The following is a 19,205-nucleotide window of genomic DNA, read 5'->3' as shown; positions in this document are numbered from 1 at the left end:
AAACGGTGCCAGGCTTTGTAATGTGTTTTACAGGAAAGAAAGTAATAGTTCCTGCTGTCACAGAACTTCGAGCTTGGTGAACAATCTGTTGTAATTTATGAATCAGTTTGCAACTCATTATTGGAATGTAATCAATGGTGACAAATCTCTAGCCTTTAAAAAAATGAACCAAAAATGTATTCAGCACTGTTAAATTTAGGGTATAAAATGAGTGGTTAGATTGGATAAGATGGTTCCAATCCAAAAAAAAAAAAAAAAAAATCCAAACCCCACATATAATTAAAGTAAGGATGCAGGAGTTCCCATCGTGGCATTGCGGAAACAAATCCAACTAGGAACCATGAGGTTGCGGGTTTGATCCCTGGCCTCGCTCAGTGGGTTAAGGGATCTGGCGTTACCATGAGCTGTGGTGTAGGTCGCAGACGCGGCTCGGATCCCACGTTGCTGTGGCTGTGGTATAGGCCAGCAGCTGCGGCTCCGATTTGACCCCTAGCCTGGGAATCTCCATATGCTGCAGGTGAAGCCCTAAAAAGACCTATATATATATATATATACACATATATATATATATAAAATAATAAAATAAAATAAAATAAAATAAGGATTCACTTTCTTGTTCTCCTGCTAAGTTTCCATTGAAGGTGCCTGACAAGCACAAGGTCCAGGAACAGTTGGCCCCCAAGGTGGCCACTTAGAAGGACAGCATGTTTGAGGGTCTAAATGGGTACAGTCTTTTAAAAAGTTTAATTTATTTTTTATGGATAGGGTATATAAACTATCTATAGTATATATTTATTATATTTTAATTCAGAGACCATATTATTTTATCTATTGGATTAATTCTCAACAAATAATTATGCTTTGAATGAATATCAACTAAGTGGGAGAATACCAAGAAAGGATCAAACAGCTCTTGCATCCACTGGGCACACAATCTCTAATCCAAACAGATGGTAGAACTGGTCTCTCAGACATGAATTGCAGCACACACACGCAAATAACAACATTGATAACATTGTTTTGTGCCCAATGTTTTTTAAGAGACTAGTAGAGATAATACTTAATTAAATAAAATTTTACTTTTCTTTTTATCCAGAATAAATTTTCTACTCTGCTATTCAACTTGATCGCTATATAGAACTGAAGTTTTAGAGAATGGTAGAAATTATAGTACCTTTAATATGAAATATTTGAAAAATACATACATGCACAGAGTCAGAAAACAATAGCCAACATTTGTTAAGCACTTCTTAAGGCTAGGCATGGTTTATTTACATGGTCTGATTTAATGCTTTAGCCTATGAGGGAGGGACCACTATTAACCACATTTTTCAAATGTGGGGGAGGAAGCCTAGGGAGATAAAAGAACTTTGCCCTTTGTCACACAACTAGTAAGTGGCAAGTGTGGGATTTGAACTAGGCTTCTGTAGCCAAATTAACTTGCTTGTGTTTCTCTGGACATCTCTTTGCACATACCTGTAATTCTTGTAAATGATATTGACTGGGAAATGTACAACTCTGTTCATGTGTATGTGTGTGTGTGCACATGTGTGCATGTGTGTGTTTTTCAGGACTGCACTTTATCCACTACATGCAGTTGAATCTATACATGAACTCTCACTATGGCATTCATAAGCTATACCAAGTAAATTTCAGTGCATGCCCTTGTCATAGCTAATGTTAACTCAGCTATACAATGACAACGCAAACTTTTTTGCACAGTAAGTGCTATTGTATCATAGGTAGTTTTAGTGCATATATTAGTATGTTAGTGTATATGGTAAGTTTGTGATTTTTTTTTTCTTGGCCAGAATTCTTCTTTATCATTTATGATAAGAAGTAAAAGAAATGATTTTTTAAAATCTTTTTTTAAGAGCTGCACCTGCTGCATATGGAGGTTCCCAGGCTAGGGGTTGAACAGGAACTGTAGCCGCTGGCTTCTGCTCCAGCAATGCAGGCTCTGAGCTCAGGGCAGCGCTGGATCCTTAATCCACTGCTTAAGGCCAGGGATCAAACCTGAGTCCTCATGGATGCTAGTCAGATTGTTTTCCTCTGAGCCATGTTGGGAACTCCAAAAAAACAATCTTTTGATAATAGTGCCTTGGCATATTGTTAAGAGAATTTAGAATAATAATTTTCAACTACTTAAAATTTTTGTGATTTAATTTTTTTAAAAAAGAATTACACAATAATAAAAATAACTTCTATACCAAAATTTAAAAATTGGATCTTGAGGCTGGTAAATTCCGCATAAAACTATCCCTTAAATTGTGCTTATTTAAAACAACTGTTTGAGTTTCATGACTGACTTAACAAAAATTAAATATTAAAAAGAGCCGACATTTATAGAGCAATTCTCTTATGAGAATTTCCTTATATTTACTCTTATTTAATTTTTACAATAGTCATACTAACCCCATATTATAAAAGAAAACAAGTAACGATGAAAATAAAAACCCTAAAGCTTAGAGAGGGTTAGTTATTCATATGTCCAGAGTATTTGAACACAGAACCTAAAGTACTTTAGACCTTGAAATAAATCTCTAATATAAAATATTACTTGATTGGTTTTATGTGTTGCCATGAGATTATACTTTTACAGGTTATTCTAGGAAAACTTTGGTATCTAAATATAGACATCAAGATATCTAGGTTTGAATGAAATATCTAGATTATTTATTATGAAGAAACTAAAACTATAGACAATTAGTAACATGTGTCAAATAGAATTCATGACCAGAATTTTGGTTTCCAAACTTCTAAGGTAGCATCCTCCTATCTGAACAATAGTCTTCTTCTTCTTTTTTTTTTTTTTTTTTTGCATACACTGCATAGGTTCTAGGGATGTTTAAACCAAGAGACCAAGAGTCTCTTCCTTCTTACAATTCAGTCAGTACGAAAATGTCTTGTTTCTATTGCCTATCAAACAATTGAGTGCCCTATACTCTACATGGTAAAAGTTGAGACTTAGGGTTTTCTAACCACTAGCTATTCTTTAGCTGAACTTCTTGATAGATGAATAAGGATAGTTTTGTTATGTTGTTAAGGAGAAGAACTAGAAGTGAAAACTACACTTCAAATTTGCCAAACCTCGGATAATTCTGAGAATTTCTTCAAAAACAAAACCAGAAAAGAAAATACCTGTTTTATTCCTTGCCTCTGAGAGTTTCACCAGATAAGCAAGACATTCAGTTCCCAGGACACTCTGAATAGCATCCCATTTTCACTGCACAAATTGAGAGACTGACACACTTTTACTCTTTTTTTTTTTCACGAATTAAAGTCTCAAACTATCCCTATTTAGTCAGAAATTATATAAATCATGTACAATCAGAAAAAGAACATTTTATGTGAGTCCTTAGCAGTCCACATTTTTTGGGTTTTGGGTAGGACTAGATGGCCAACTGGATCAGGAAAAAAAAAAAAAAAGGGAAAAAACCTTACTGATGCCTTGGTTATTGCCTAAGATGCTATTGAACAATGAAGAAAAGTTTTGAAATACTCTAGCTGAACTTCTTAATAATTATTAAATTTCTCTCATAAAGACCTTTTTATATGTTTGTAGGAAGGCAAGCTTTGCTATAAGTCAAGATTTGTGTTCATCCATAGCTTATGACTTTTGCTTTCCATTTTATCTTTTGCTAATTTAAAAATGCCGGCAAAGTCAACACATGGTTAATATTTTTGTAAAATCACCCTTAGGCTGCAGGATGAGGGATTATGAGGCATGCATGCGATGAAGAGGAAAGATTGCATCAAGAGAGCTTAATTCCTGTCACCCCAAAAAAACAAATGCAAACAAGAAAAAAGTGTTCTCTTTAAAAAGAGCAATGTGGCTTTTGTCTTCATTGCTTGTTTCTTTTCTATTTCAAGGTGGTGTAGTACATTTTTTTAAACCAAAGGAGGGATTTTGTGTGCAACATTTACCACTTTTTTCTTTTACTTTTTTAAATGCTTTTAGAGAGGTTCACTCTCAGAAGAAATCTGTATGAGGAGACAGTCTGTAGAAAGACATTCCAATGAACTGGTTAGGCCAGTAGTTGTTTGGAAGGAACCCTGCCTCCGGACTTGCCAGGAAGAGAGACATAGCGCCTTAGAGAGAGTGAGAGAGAACAGAAGGACTGAGTTATTTCGCCTTTCACCAGCTCCAGACAGTTTTCATATTCGTGACTAATCTTGTGAGTGCAATCCCTCACCGCCCACCTTGCCTCCACAAAAAGCAATGGTTAGGAAAGTGTTCATTTTCCCAGATGTAAAAGTGTTGCCTTTGGGTTCTGAGTCTCGCAAATCCCCCAATCCCCTTGCCTTTAGAGAAGAGAAAGAAAAGAAAAATCATGACAAAGGCCTTAGATTCCATGCAACAGAGCTGTAGAATAGGTTTTGTTCTGCATTTCAAACAGAACACATTGGTTTAGGTGTGCTTTCACTAATTGTTTTGTTAGATGTGTTTGTGTGCTGTGCTGTGTCCCCACATTGAGACACAAGAGAAGTCCTGGCAAGGCTGAATTCAGAAGCAAAGATTGGTGAGTTATCTATCACAGAGGATGAAAAGATTTAGTAAGCACCTAGTCCAATTCCATGTTTATACACATAAGAAAACTAAGACCTGGGGGCGGTGGGGGGGGGAGTTATCTATCCAACAACAGAAAGCCAGTGACTAGCAGCAGTGTGAGAATGAGAAGCCAAGGTTCCCGATTCCCAGGCCAGTGTTTTCTTCACTAAAATTCCTAACTGCTGTAAGCCTGAGTGCCTTTCAACATACAAGGTATAATAAATTTATAAAGCCCAATATTTAAAACCCTATTTCCTTCCTATGCCAAAGGACCTCCAAAGAGCTTAATTTTACATGTGATGTGTTAATTCTTGAATCTCAAGAGAAAGACATGACATACTGGAATAATTTTTTTCCCAGTATAAATTATTCACAAAATAGATTTTTTTCTTCTTTTATATCCTCCTTAGTTTTCCTTCTATCTGATTAATTTCAAGCACCTAGATTGTCTCCTTTTCGAAATAGACTATTGCTGAAAGGCATATAAAATATCTTGGTTAAATGGGGAGTGGGCTTTATAAACTTAATTTAATAGCAGAGATTGTGCTGATTTCCTTCTTCTAGGGAAGCCAACATCACTCATCCATAATGCCTTTCTGAAGTTCAGGTTATAGGAGTTCCCTAGTGGCCTAGGAGTTAAGGATCCAGCATTGTTACTGCTGTGGTGCAAATTAGATCCCTGGCCCAGGAACTTAACGCATGCCGCAGGTGCAGCCAAAGAAGTTCAGAGGATAGAAAAATCATCTTGCTACTCCACCTATCCATCTAAAAGGGAGGGCTGTTTTTAAAAGCATATTTTATAGGGTCGTCTAGCTCTCATTTTAAAAAAATGTAGTTAGTAACATCTATTGGAACAAAGCATGCTCAATTCCAAGACAAATCATAGGCGTTTTATTTCTAACTTAGTTTCTGATTCATTACCTTGTGCTACAGAGACACAAAATTGAGATGTTAAAATAGCTGCTCCCTTTCTACTTCTTTAAGAGGGTGTGGTGAGAAATGGCTTAAATAATATCCATTTAGCACTCAGCTTCTTGGAAGGATGGTAGGTAAACACAATGAAGTAAGAACATTTTTTTTCCTTAATCTATAGGTGAATTCTATGTCTTTCCTAAACACAAAAAATACCTTTGATAGACAAAAGAGACCAAAAGTAAGTTCACATCACTGAAGACATATACTTCTGACAGGTACTGCACTCAGCTAAGCTATATTCACAAAAGAATCAGGTGGCTCATATTACACAAAATAAGATTCTCTCTCTCACACACACACACCCACATACACAAACACACACTTTTTGCATTTGACCTTTTACCAGATGAAGAGTCCCATAATCAGAAATAATCCATTCAGCCATGGTTTTATCAGCCTTGCTTTAGATCTCTAGTCCAGCATTTTGTCAACATGGTTCTAATTCATGGGATATGCACGTTTTATTTCTTATTAGGTTGTAAAGTGAAGGGACTCTGATTTTCATCTCTATTCCTACTCCAAAAAGTGGAATTTGGTATATTGAGTAAATGTTGGAGAAGAAAAAAGACAGTGAACCCGTCCTTATCTGAAAAGAACAGTTCCCCACAGAGACTTAATCATTATTCCAACACACCCACTTCTGACAAAAGCACATGGCATGGTAGCGTTTGAGATCATATGTGTGTGTGTGTGTGTGTGTGTGTGTGTGTGTGTGTGTGTGTGTGTGTGTGTGTGTGTGTGCAGGCACCTCCACACCTCCAGCCATCTATGTTCTAGTCACCCAAACTCTTTACCCTATAAATTTCCTTGAAGTGACCCCAAATCAACTATTTGTCCATTTCCATATTCCTCTTGCTCATTGGATTTCAGCCAAATCAAACCAACTGTCCTCCCGTTACATAATTTATCAAATTCATGTCTACACCTAAGTCAAAGGATCTCCAGCTGACAGCCAATACGTATGTTCTGTGGGTTCAGGAAACTTAAAATGATTGCATTCTTCTGGGTGAGACAAGTGTTCTCTCTAAGCATCATAATTTCCTTTTCTCTTACATGGAATGTTTCACATACTTAAGCTTTTTCCCTAACTTTAAGTGGTTCTCTCCACCTAAAATGATTTCTCTCCCTTATTTTTCACATGGCCAGTATATTTCCTGAGCTTTCAAATAGAAATGATCATTGGAATTCCTGCCAAAGCTTATCTATACTCTCCCCTGACACTTACCATTTCTTGATAAGATTTATTTGTATGTGTCTCCTGTTCCATAATAAACTGGGAGGTTTGGGAGATCAGAATGTGCTCTTTCTACATTCATTCATTCCCCAGATTGTCTCAAGTATAGCCAGCATCAAATGTTTGCCAGACATCAAGACCACTGAGCTGCTTAATGCCTAAGAATTAAGAGTATGTTGTGAATACAGTCCTTGAAGTTTTAATGCCCAGCAGCCATTGCTGATGACTGAATTCTGGTCTGGTGCTCAGTGTCTTTTCTATTTATGTCTCAATAAATATGGTCATTTAGATCATTTACAATCTAGTTCATTAATTTCATATCAGTTTCCCCTATCAATTCTCAGTTATACTAGTGATAGACTCAGCTCTTTTATTAAACTTATACCCATAGCAGAGTATCTAGGACTTGGTAAATAATCAGTAAATTCTTGTTAAATTGACAAGAATATACGCTTGAAATTTTTGGTATTTTGCCAGGGAAAAGATTCTTATGAACCATCTTTACAATTAAAAAAAAAAAGAAGAAAGAAAGAAAAGAAAACACCCAGGTGTGAGAACTTGTTTAACAACATCTTACTGATAAAGACATGTAGCCAACCAGTTAATAAATATATTTAATTACTTCTAAAGTATTCCATTCTACCTTTTTATTTTCTAAATGACATAACCTAGCAGAGCTTTCCACATGTTTTAAGATGAATCACAGCTAGAAATATCTATTTGAAAGTAGAGACTGGCCCAGAATTTTCTTCTCTGTCATTATGGCTGTGTCCCCTTGGGCAAGTCACTCCCCACCCAAGGCTGAGTTTCCCCACCTATAAAAATATGTATATTAAAACAATGGATGGCCCCAGTGTTTCTCCAACATTAAAATCAACTAGACGGCTCACCGAAAGATTGCTGCCCTTCTTCTCCTTCAAGTTCCTGATTTAGCAGATCTGAAATAGAACCCACGAATTTGCATCTCTTTAACAAAGTTCTTAAGTAGAATTGACGCTGCTGGCCTGAGACCACACTTTGAGGTCTATTGAATTAAAATGTCTAGGGGACCCTGCAGCAGCTCTGACTTCATTTTCATGCTAAGATTCAAACCCAGGTATATCCAAAGTATGTGCTCTTAATTAGTATTCTGGAAAAAGGATTTTTTTTTAAATCTTAAGATTACTGAGTGACAGCCAAATAACTAAAATAAAATAACATTTAATAATTCAAGTGAAAGGGTTTTCTTTGAATTCTATGTGACCTGAATAAACATAAGAGTGTATCAGTTTTTCAAAGAAATGTGCTTCAAGATTTGATTTTAACTTGAAGAAAACTCAACTCTATCTAATTTCAAATGGAAAAGAATGGGCTAGACAGATTTTACAGCATGGTATTCAAATATTCTTTTCATGGAAATACAAAAATATAAATCTGGGCAAATTTCATTTTTTTTCTGCATCAGTAATCGCTCTACTTAAAATGAATCATTTCCTGTTTCCAGATTATCACATTCTAAAGAGTAATAGTAACAAATCACCCCCACTGAAAACTGACCACATGTAAGGTATTGTGCTAATTGCTTTACACGTCTTCTCTCAATTCTCTAAACTGTTTCTCTATCTTATATCAACAAGACTATCATCTCATTTTGCAGGTGGGGAAATTAAGGCTCAGAAACATACCAAAATGTAGCCAAGATCGTCCAAATAGTGAATGGCAGAACTAGATTCAAATGCTGGCAGCCCCCTACCTCCAGAGTTTGAGCTCTGCACACTATCTATAATAGTAGATGGAGAACCAGAAAACTGGGTTAGCCCTGGTTCTCTCACAAACTCTACTGGTAATGTTGAGGGAGGCAACAATAATCAACCTGGATCTTAGTTTTCTCATCTATTAAAGGAAGGCTGGACTAGGACGAAATCATGTCTGTAGTTCCTAAGTCTAATATTCTAGATCATTTCAAGTTTTATAACTTAAAACTGTATTAAATAAACTGGTGGCCAAAGGAAGGACAGGTAACTAATAGCATGAGTATTACTTCAAACAAGTCAGATTCTCTTTATGCCAGCATGATAAAATGTCAACCTGATTGGTTTTTAAAGAGGAGGCAAGGTCAGAATCAGCTCCAGTGTTTCTGCTAAAATCCCTTTCTGTTTATCTGCCCTCTTCAACTTTGTCATTCTGAATACAGACACACTGAGCACAGTGTCTTAAGTAACATTGCTGAGGTTACACCAAAGACAGGTGTTAGGGGAACTATTTCCCCTGGGGCTATCATTTCCAACTCTCCCTCCTCCAAAACTAAGGGAGGGGATAGCAGGAAAGGGGTTTCTTTTCAGATTAAACACAGCGACTGCAAACACCTTCCCCTAGGCAATAAATTCTCTGCCAGTGCATGCTGCAGTTTACCCAAACACCAAAGCAAAAAGCAAACAGCCCCTTTGTAAGAGAGGAGTTGTCACCTGTCAAGTGATGTTTGTGAATTTCTAGAGAAGAGAGAGAGGAAAAAAGAAAACGCTTTCCCCTATTTTATTAAGCAGACTGTTTGTTCAAGGTTTGAAATGCATACTTGGGTTTAAGGTAAAGTCCCTGGCTTGGCACCCTTGAACAAAGTGATGCCTTCCGATTGGCTATGCAGTACAAAGAACAGAACTGAAAAACAGCCTGCTTTTCTGGGGACACCTAAACTCAGTCTAAACCAATGGATATTGAGCCACCTCATAAGCAACATAAATAACAGCAAACCCATTTTCCAAAAATTAGAGAGATTTTGCTATGTGGAATATACATTCTTGTTTGTTTCATTTGTGTCCATAGAACTAATACATAAAAGCCTATTTGGTACAAATTTTAATTGAATGATTGTAATAATGCTACTAGCCAAGGGGTAAGAATGCTAGGGATTCTAAATGCAAGGGTTAAGAAATGCTGGATGGGAAAGGAGAAAACACACACCTTCCCAAGTTCAGTGCTAATCCTAGGGGAAAGCTTGGAAATATACTTTGTATGCCCCTTTCTTACCACCTCTTTCCTTACAAGTTTTTCCACTCCACTCACAGGTGCTTCAGTTTCTATGATGTCGTACTCATCTCCAGACAAAACTATCATCCCTTCTACAGATTGCACTCGAAAGTGTATAAAGAGGGACTATTTCATCTGGACTTGCAAATGACTAGAAACTCTTTTAGTCACTTAGACATATTTGCATTTTTTAAAGAAGAGATTTTATAACCAAAATTGATTTCTGCTTTATAGATATTGTTGCACAGTTGATGTGAATTGGGGAAAAGAAAAACTCATGAAAAGAAATTGGATAATAAATATCCATAACACTGTTATTCATACTTTTTACTCAATGTTTCTAAGTAGAGAGCAAAGAAAATGTTTTGTATGTAAGTACTCTTCTTAAAAATCTATGAGTAGAAAAACAGCTCCAATAAATCACTGTGTATCTATGTAATGATATATAATATGGTGATTAATGTTGTTTTGAAGATTACTGGATAAGAAAAAAATGTTCACCACAGAATGCAAAGAAAAAGTAGACTGCAAAATTTATATATAACATGATCCAAATAGGTCTTATAAAATCTATTTCTTTTAGGAAAACAACTGGAAAAACAGACTAAAATTTTCATGGCTAATATCATTAGGATTTTATATACATTTTTTTACATCTAAAATTATTTTTAATTAGCATGCATTGCTTTTATAGTAAGAGCAATTTCTAATTTGCCTTTTATTATAAAAAGTAATCATATTTCCATTAACTTCAAGCTCCCAATCCAATACATTCCCTTCCCCTCCCCCTTGGCAACCACAAGTCTATTCTCCAAGTCCATGATTTTCTTTTCTGTGGAAAGGTTCATTTGTGCCCTATATTAGATTCCAGATATAAGTGATATCATATGGTATTTGTCTTTTTCTGACTTACTTCACTCAATAATGCCTTTGGAATTGATTAGCAATGAGATCCTGCTGTGTAGCACTGGGAATGATACCTAGTCACTTATGATGGAGCATGATAATGTGAGAAAATAGGATGAGTACATGTATGTGTAACTGAGTCACCATGCTGTACAGTAGAAAAAAATTGTATTGGGGAAATAATTTAAAAAATAAAATTAAAAGTAATCATATTTGCCTATCTCACAGAGTTTGATGAAAGCATAGTCAGAAAAGTGATAACACAAATAGTCATTTTTAACTGACTGTATATTTCTTTGTCAGGAAATTTGAAAACAAATCAGATAATTAAGAAAAAAATCATAATTCTTTATGCCAGTGGTAGATATTATGTCCATCCATACAAATGAGAAAGGAGAGGCTCGTAGAGATTACCAAAATTGGTAAAGACAGAATTCCAACTCTTGTGTGTCTGACTAAAAATCTCATGCTGTAATTCTAAAGTAAGTAATAAATTATGAGGCCCTATAATAAATACCAAGTAGTTATCAAAGTAAAAACAAGCAAGTAAACAAACAAAAACAACTGGTAATCAAATCTCTCTGCACTGAACACTTATGATTTTTCTGGAAGACCAGAAAAGGGGGGAGGTGGAGATGAGAATAAGCAAAAACCTTGGAAAGAGTAAGGGATTGTATAGAAGGAACAAAAGGAGGGTGGTTTTGGTGGGGAGGGTGGTTCTGAAAGACTGAAGGAGACCAAAGCAGGAAGAGAATGGAAAGAAAATAGAGAGCTAGAAGAGCTCTTGATATGAGTGTTAGAGTGTTGGGTAATCGCATACATTGCAGGTGTCTGGGAGACCAAGACACATAGAGAATGACTGCTGTTTGTATGAGTTATCAGGAATCATATCCTCTCCACCTTTTGAGCCAGGAGAAGGCATGCAGGAAGAAAGAGTTAGAATATTTGTGTGACTCAGGTAGCTAAGCTGTTAACCAGCCCCTTGCAGCCTGACTGGAGTGACTTTTACTTAAAAATTCTTGGTTCAGGAGTTCCCGTCGTGGCGCAGTGGTTAACGAATCCGACTAGGAACCATGAGGTTGCGGGTTCAGTCCCTGCCCTTGCTCAGTAGGTTAACGGTCCGGCGTTGCCGTGAGCTGTGGTGTAGGTTGCAGACGCGGCTCGGATCCCACGTTGCTGTGGCTCTGGCACAGGCCAGTGGCTACAGCTCCGATTCGACCCCTAGCCTGGGAACCTCCACATGCCGCGGGAGCGGCCCAAAGAAATAGCAAAAAAGACAAAAAAAAAAAAAAAATACTTGGTTCAGAGTAGGTGAGATATATAGTGACCATACATTTTATATATCTATATCTATATATGAATAATTAAATAAAAATGCAACAACTGGCATATCAAATACTATTTTGGTTCAATTTTATAATGTTAGAAAATACTCATGATGTTCAAACTGAGTTGTGTGTGTGTGTGTGTGTGCGTGTGCATGTGTGTGTTGAGGCAGGGAGAGAGAGGATGAGGGAGAAATGGAAGGAATGTTTTTAAGCTATTGATTATAAAAATTCAGCAAATTAGAACTTTGAAATGGTTTATGGTCCGGTTTAGAAAATGTAAGTATTTATTTTTCTTTGAAAAAAATTAATTCTGATGAACAAAAGTATGCATGGAATTCCCTATTCTTTATGATAATATCCATGATACAAAGGATGGACAATATCAATGATAAATATCCTGTTCAATAGACTATTTTCTTGAGTTTTTAAAAATGCACTTGACAGTTGAAATTAAGAATTATACCACCATCTGAGGTAGTGTTCAGTGGACATAATACATATGACAACTACAACATCATGGAGATGGTTATAAAATAAATATTGTGATAAGTTTTCTGCATTCCATTTGAAGTGCTAAAATTTTAATTCTCAATAGACTGACAAAAATATCAATATTGCAATCTCTAGAGCAACTACTAAAAAATATTCAAGGAGATTATAGTCAAAACCGAAATAGAACAATTAAATTCAAATACTAAAAATAGATCAAATAATCTAAATGACAAAAGAAAAATGGCAAACAGAGGAATAAAGGAGGAAACAAACAAAAATCAAGCAGTAGGTAAAAAAAGAAATCCATATCTATAATTGCATTAAGTGTAAATGTTATAAGTAAATAAACTGAAAGACAGATTGTAAGAATGGATTAAAGAAATGATACAACTATATGCTGTCTAGAAGAAATTCAATTCAATTATATTAAATACAGGCTAAAAGTAAAAAGGTTAGAGAAAAAATTTACCATGCAAATATTAACCAAAAGAAAGCTAAAATGGCCACAGCAATATAAGTAAAAAAGTAGACTTCAGAGCAAAGTACATTAACAAGAAAAAAGAAGTATTATATAATGATGGAAGGAAAATGTAACAAACTTAGTATGATGCTCCTAAAAAGCAGTTTTCAAAAACATGAAGAAAAAACTGACACATCTAAAAGGAAACAGACACATCCATAAGTAGAGTTGAGAACTTCAATGCTCTTTCCTCAGTAATCAATAGAACTAGTAGACAGAAAATAAGATAGAGAAAAACTACATATGATAAACCAACTGGATATAATCAACATTAACAAAACATTGCATTTAGCAAAAACAGAATACAAATCTTCAAGTGTCCATGAAATGTTCATCAAGATAAATTATCTCTTGAACCATGAAACAAAGCTTAACAAATTAAAAATTTTGAAATAACATAAAATGTGTTTTCTTATAATAATGAAAGTAAACTAGAAGTCAGTAATGGTGGAATGGAAAATATCTAAACACTTGGAAACTAAATGCTATGCTTGCAAATACACATAGGTCAAAGAAAAAGTCTTATTGGAAATTAGAAAATATTTTAAATTGAACAAAAGTGAAAATACCACATATAAAATTTAGGGGATGAAGCTAAAACAGTGCTTAATAGAAATTTTTTAAAAGTAAATACTAACTTTAGAAGAAACATCTCAACTCAGTAATATAAATGTCCAATTAAACTTGAAAAAGAAGAGCAAAATAAACCCAAAGAAGCAGAAGAAAGGAAATAAAATGAGACCAGAAATAACGGAACCGAAAACAGAAAGACAAAAACTGTAGAGAAAAACTGTAAAATCCCGAAGCTGAACTGGTTCTTTGAAAGATTTATGCAACTGATAAACCTCTAGTAAGACTGACAGAGAGAGGACACAAGTTACCAATATTAGAAATGAAATAGGAGGACATTACAGATACCACAAGCATTAAAAGGGTAAAAAGGGAGTATGCCAAACAATTCTACATACTTAAATTCAAAAACTTTGATAAAATCAACCAGTTCCCCCGAACCTCACAATTTATGAAAACTTACCCAAGATAAAGTAGATCATCTCAATAGTTCTGTAACTATTAAAGACACTAAATTTATGATTAAACTCTGGAAAAAGAAATACTAAGACCCAGATGGTTTCTCTAGCAAATTACACCATTTAATAAGAAAGGATATCAATTCTACACAATCTTTCTCAGAATATATAGCATGTCTCACATAAAGCACAAATACAGAAATCACACTGAAGTTCATGAACAACTGGTTTGCCAAAATGAAAATGGCCACACATCATAACTATTAATACCATCTGTCAATGGTGGGCTTAACCTTCATTTGCTTTAAATTATAGTTTCCTTCCTATCTATCACAGTCCAAAAACTTTAGTCTATAGAATTCTATGTGGTCTTATCATTTTGGATATTAAAAAACAATGAAGCTGCAATGAAGCTCTCATTCCTCTGTGTGTGTGTGTGTGTGTGTGTGTGTGTGTGTGTGTGTGTGTGTGTGTGAATATACTTATTTATGTATTTTTACTTGTTTTGTGGAAAAAATTTAGAAGGGGGCACTTATGGACCAAAGGATAATTACATTTAAACTTAAATGAGAATGGGAAAACTGTCCTCTACATACCACTTTATACTCCTACCTCAAGTAAAAAGGTTGACTGTTTCCCAAGAATCTCATCAGTGCTGGATAGGACCAATAATTTAAATCTTTAATGATCAGATAGATGATAAAAAAAATTATTGTTTCAATTCACAATTTTTTATTACTAAAGAGGTTGAACATTTTATATCTGTTAAACATCTACAGATTACTTATACTCTTTGCCAAAAGGAGACACTCATCTGTTATTAATTTTTTAAGCATATAGTTTATACGGGCTATTAAACTTTGATCATGCACTGTAATTTTTAATTTAAATTTTGTCTTTCTTTTCTATATAAATTTCCCCTTAGTCATTGTTTTCAGTCTTATCTTTTAAAACTTGTGATTGTCACATTATGTTTCTTTTTAATAAATTATTTTTGTAATAGTTACCCAAACTTGAACTGGTTTTGGCTTTCCCTGTTTTGATCAATTTGATTCATATTTCAAAGTCTAAAAAGCACCTTCTCTGTAACATATTGCCAGTCTTTTTCAGGCACAATAAATCATTTCCTTTTTATGTGCCTTTAAAAAAGTACATATATCTGAGTTTTTTCCATAAGAAATTTTATACACACTTGTCTTTCTGTTATATTATGGTCTTCTCAAGGACCATGATTTGTTCATATGCATCACAAAGAACATAGAGAATAGTAAAGTAAGTTCTAAAGAAATACTTGTGTCTAGATCTAGTCTACATAGTTAGCTTGAAATCTTGAGTCTTAGAAGATGGAGGGTATTATGCTAAGTGCTGTGGCCTAAGCCTTCCCAAATACAAATACACCATCTGCTCTTTTGATATGTGGAGCTGAAGACTCTTCATTTATAAATGGAGGCTATGATAACAGTTCACAAAAATTGGATGGTTTTAGATAATCGCTATTGAAATCCCTGGGGGAAAACCCAATTCTAAACTAAACAGGGCTTCCTTCAAAGTACAAAGAGTAAAGAAATGCAAAAGCAAGCATTGTGTAGTTTCCATCCATCATTTTTGGGGAACATTTACGTGTTAATATCATTATCCACCTCTTGAAGACATAACAGGCATGCAGAGAATTTATAAATAAGGCAAAGCCAAGATATAAGGTAATACATTAGACAACAGAATTAAGATCCAATAAAGATCTAGAAAACAGCCTAAATTATAACATTTTTTGAGAAATCTTATTCATCTTGATTTGCTAATCCAATGCAGTTCATTCTTCAGTGACACTAAAATCATTCTAATGAAGAAGGCACACAAATTCTCTGCAATTCAATTTCCCTTTGATCATAATCAAAGCAAAATATTGATCCCATTTCATGACTAGTTATTAAGGTGAAGGTTGTTTCAAAAATCAATAAAAAGGGGATGACATTCTCCATTTCAAGATTTTTGTCCTTAATAATCTGACGTGTCGTTTCATGTCCACAGATTCATATTTCTTGCATGGAGAGAGAATGCTTGGCAGAGATCCCATTTTTTTTTAATTATATGCATGAGGAAAGTAATTTATGTACAGAGTTTTAGAACTATTTAGCTACTAGCCTATACACTGAAAAGTGAAAGTATGCTACCAAGAAATGGAAGACAAAGCCTCACACAAGCTGCAGCTCTCAGTTTAGAAGGACAAAGAATCTCAGAGGATCTTAGCTGTCTACTTTCCAAACCAGAAGACTATTCATGACATGCTGAGCTAGTCCCCCATTTTGCCATTCCTGTTGCGGAGATGGTCTTTGTTATCTAGTCCCATCTATGTGGGACTTCTCATAGGGACATGATCCAGGGGAAAATCCAGGGTTCATGTAGAATTATATTTTATTAGCAATGTCTCAGGTTTTTTTTTTTTTTTTTTTTTTTTTTTTTTTTTTTTTTTTTGTCTTTTTGTCTTTTCTAGGGCTGCACCCATGGCACATGGAGGTTCCCAGGCTAGGGTTCCATTCGGAGCTGCAGCCGCCAGCCCACGCCGCAGCCACAGCAACACGGGATCTGAGCCACGTCTGTGACCCACACCACAGCCCACGCAACACTGGAAACTACTGAGCGAGGCCAGGGATCAAACCCCTAACCCCATGGTTCCCAGTCTGACTCATTAACCACTGAGCCATGACAAGAACTCCAATGCCTCAGTTTATTGGAGATTAAAAAAAACAGGGCAGCGCACAGATAGGCAAGTTTGTTTATTTATTAAAGTTCATTCTCACTCCACTTGCATCTTCCTTTCAATACCGTTGTTCCCCAGTGACCTATTTTGTTTCTCCCACTGCTAAAAGCTCTTTTCGTTTTGTTTGCCAGCTTTACTTGAATCACTTCGATTCCTCGCTCCTTGTAAATGTTTCTCTCCTGATTTGCTCTTACCCTCAATCTGACATACAATTTCAAGTTCCAAGTTGCTTCTAAGTGACAGTAGAACTCTGTCTCATCATTCCTAGTTACCAGTGGTGCCCTGTGCCTCTCCAGAGCAGGGAAATTATGCAAACTCTCTATGGTATGACTATCTCATGAGGGAATAGCAGAGGTTTGCCCACACGGGTAAACCTAAATTTCATTGAAAAAGAGGTACTTGAGAATAAACAGAGCTCAAGTTCCTCCCAAATACAATACCTTGGAGAAAGAAGGAGAAAAGATTGTGCCCAGTATTGTGGATAGAATACCAACATTGCTGCTGACTATACATGTCATCCTAGAAAAGGTTTTTTAACCACTTTTTCTTTTGGTTTATTAATTTATAAAACAAGGAGAAGTTTTACCTCACAAAGTTCCTGGAAAGATTAAATATAACATCAGATATGTTCATCACCATCAAATATGGAAGCTTAAGAAAGCCAGAGTTTCAAAAAATTTGTAAATTTCAATCAATTTCAAACTGGATACTCTCAGTTTCAGTCAGGTCACTCACTCCTCTTACTATGAACAGTAGTAAAAATAAACTTCAATGAATCAACATTATTAAGTATATATGTTCATAGCTGATGCTCAGGAAAAAATTAAATGCAAATTAATAATCTTAAATATTTCATAAATAATAACCTAAAAAACAAAAGACGGTGCATTCTTGGCTAAAGATATGTATCACAAAAGCAATCACATCTACACATTTTCTTGGCATTCACTCCTTCATTCTTACCCTCTTCTAAGATCATTGTATAACTTGGCTGACTCTCAAATACGCCACTAGGTTTTCTCCAGTTTCCTTTAGCTATTTTTTAAAAGCACCAAAGTGAACTTTAAGTTTTAGTGCTTAAATGGCAGGTCTTGGTACTTTCCAACAGAACTGGGGAGATAATGGAGGCAAAGAAAAAGAACATTTTCTTTATCAACTCACCATCATCAAAAGGGAAGGAATAGGAGAGGACTACAGGACCAGAAGTTTTGCTGCTGCGAATGTTCAAGCAGAGAATGTCCCCCTTACTGGTGACAGTCTATCAATACAGTACCAACTAGCCACGCATGACAATTTAAATTAACTAAAGTAAATTAAGTCCCTCATGTGCACTAGCCACATTTCAGATGCTCAAAGGATCGATGTGGTTAGTGGCTACTGTGTTGAACAGTAGAAATATAGGACATTTCCACTGTTGAAGGAATTTATTTTGGATAGGGCTGTTGCAAAGAGAACATTTTGTTTTTTAGATAATTTCCAAGTCTCATTTCAAATGACTTCAAAAATTCCTGAGGGCCTACTATGGGCCAAACATGGGAAAAAAGTACTGGGCATGACAAAATATGGTCCCTGTCCCTAGTAGAGGCGATAAAGGAACAACTATAATATTGTATAATTAGTAATTTGAGAGAAAATATACCTAGGTGGCTTCAGAGGAATGATCTTTAACTCAGACTGGTAGAGAATAGTGATATGGTATTCCCTGGAGAAGATAGGAAAACTGGATGTTGAGGGATGAAAAAGAATTGGTCAGAGAGGAGAAAAAAAATGAGATGTTCTCAAGGAGAAAATTTCTAATAAGACAAAGAAGAAACTGCATGGCACATTAAAAAAATCCCATGCTGCAGAATGTGAAAAAGATAACAATAATAGGGAACATAAATGCAAAGGCTAGATTTTCCATTTTCAACTATACAACTTCTTGCTTTTAGGAATCTGAATGTCAGAACAGAAAATCCCTGGAGAGACTATAAAAAGATAGGTAGCACCAGCCTAAGCAAACCTATCAGCTTAAGAGTTGATATTTGTAAATGAATTGGGGATATAATAATTTCAAAGTCACTGTCAAGTCAGAATTTATATATGAATAAATATTTATGTTTAGTTATAATACATTCCAAGGCTTTGAATTACCTGCTCCATGAATTTATCTGTCAGTTTCCTTGTACTAGCTCAAGGATAACCACGAACAATACCCATACCAAAAAAGACAGAAGCCAATGAAGAAATGTATTTATCCCTTATCAATGTGGTGACAAAATATCAGTGTATTTGTAGAGTTACAGCTTTCTATTTTTGGCTCTTTCCTCTTCTCTCTCCCCACTTCTCCCTCTCCTAATATTAAAAAGAACAATTTATATCAAAAAAGATACAGTAAGAATTCCAATAAAATCTTACATCAGGCAAGAA

General features: G+C 35.3%; 1 protein-coding gene across 8 annotated transcripts in view; it reads right to left on the bottom strand.

The window, feature by feature from the left end:
- Positions 1-19,205, bottom strand: part of TP63 (tumor protein p63) — a 231,093-nt gene that overhangs the window by 124,162 nt on the left and 87,726 nt on the right. The gene's annotated exons all lie outside the window — the stretch shown is intronic.

Source organism: Sus scrofa, chromosome 13, assembly GCF_000003025.6.
Source record: "Sus scrofa isolate TJ Tabasco breed Duroc chromosome 13, Sscrofa11.1, whole genome shotgun sequence".
Taxonomy (NCBI): Eukaryota; Metazoa; Chordata; class Mammalia; order Artiodactyla; family Suidae; genus Sus; species Sus scrofa.
The sequence above is the reverse complement of the archived record's forward strand: the minus strand, read 5'-3'. Positions and strand labels throughout refer to the sequence as shown.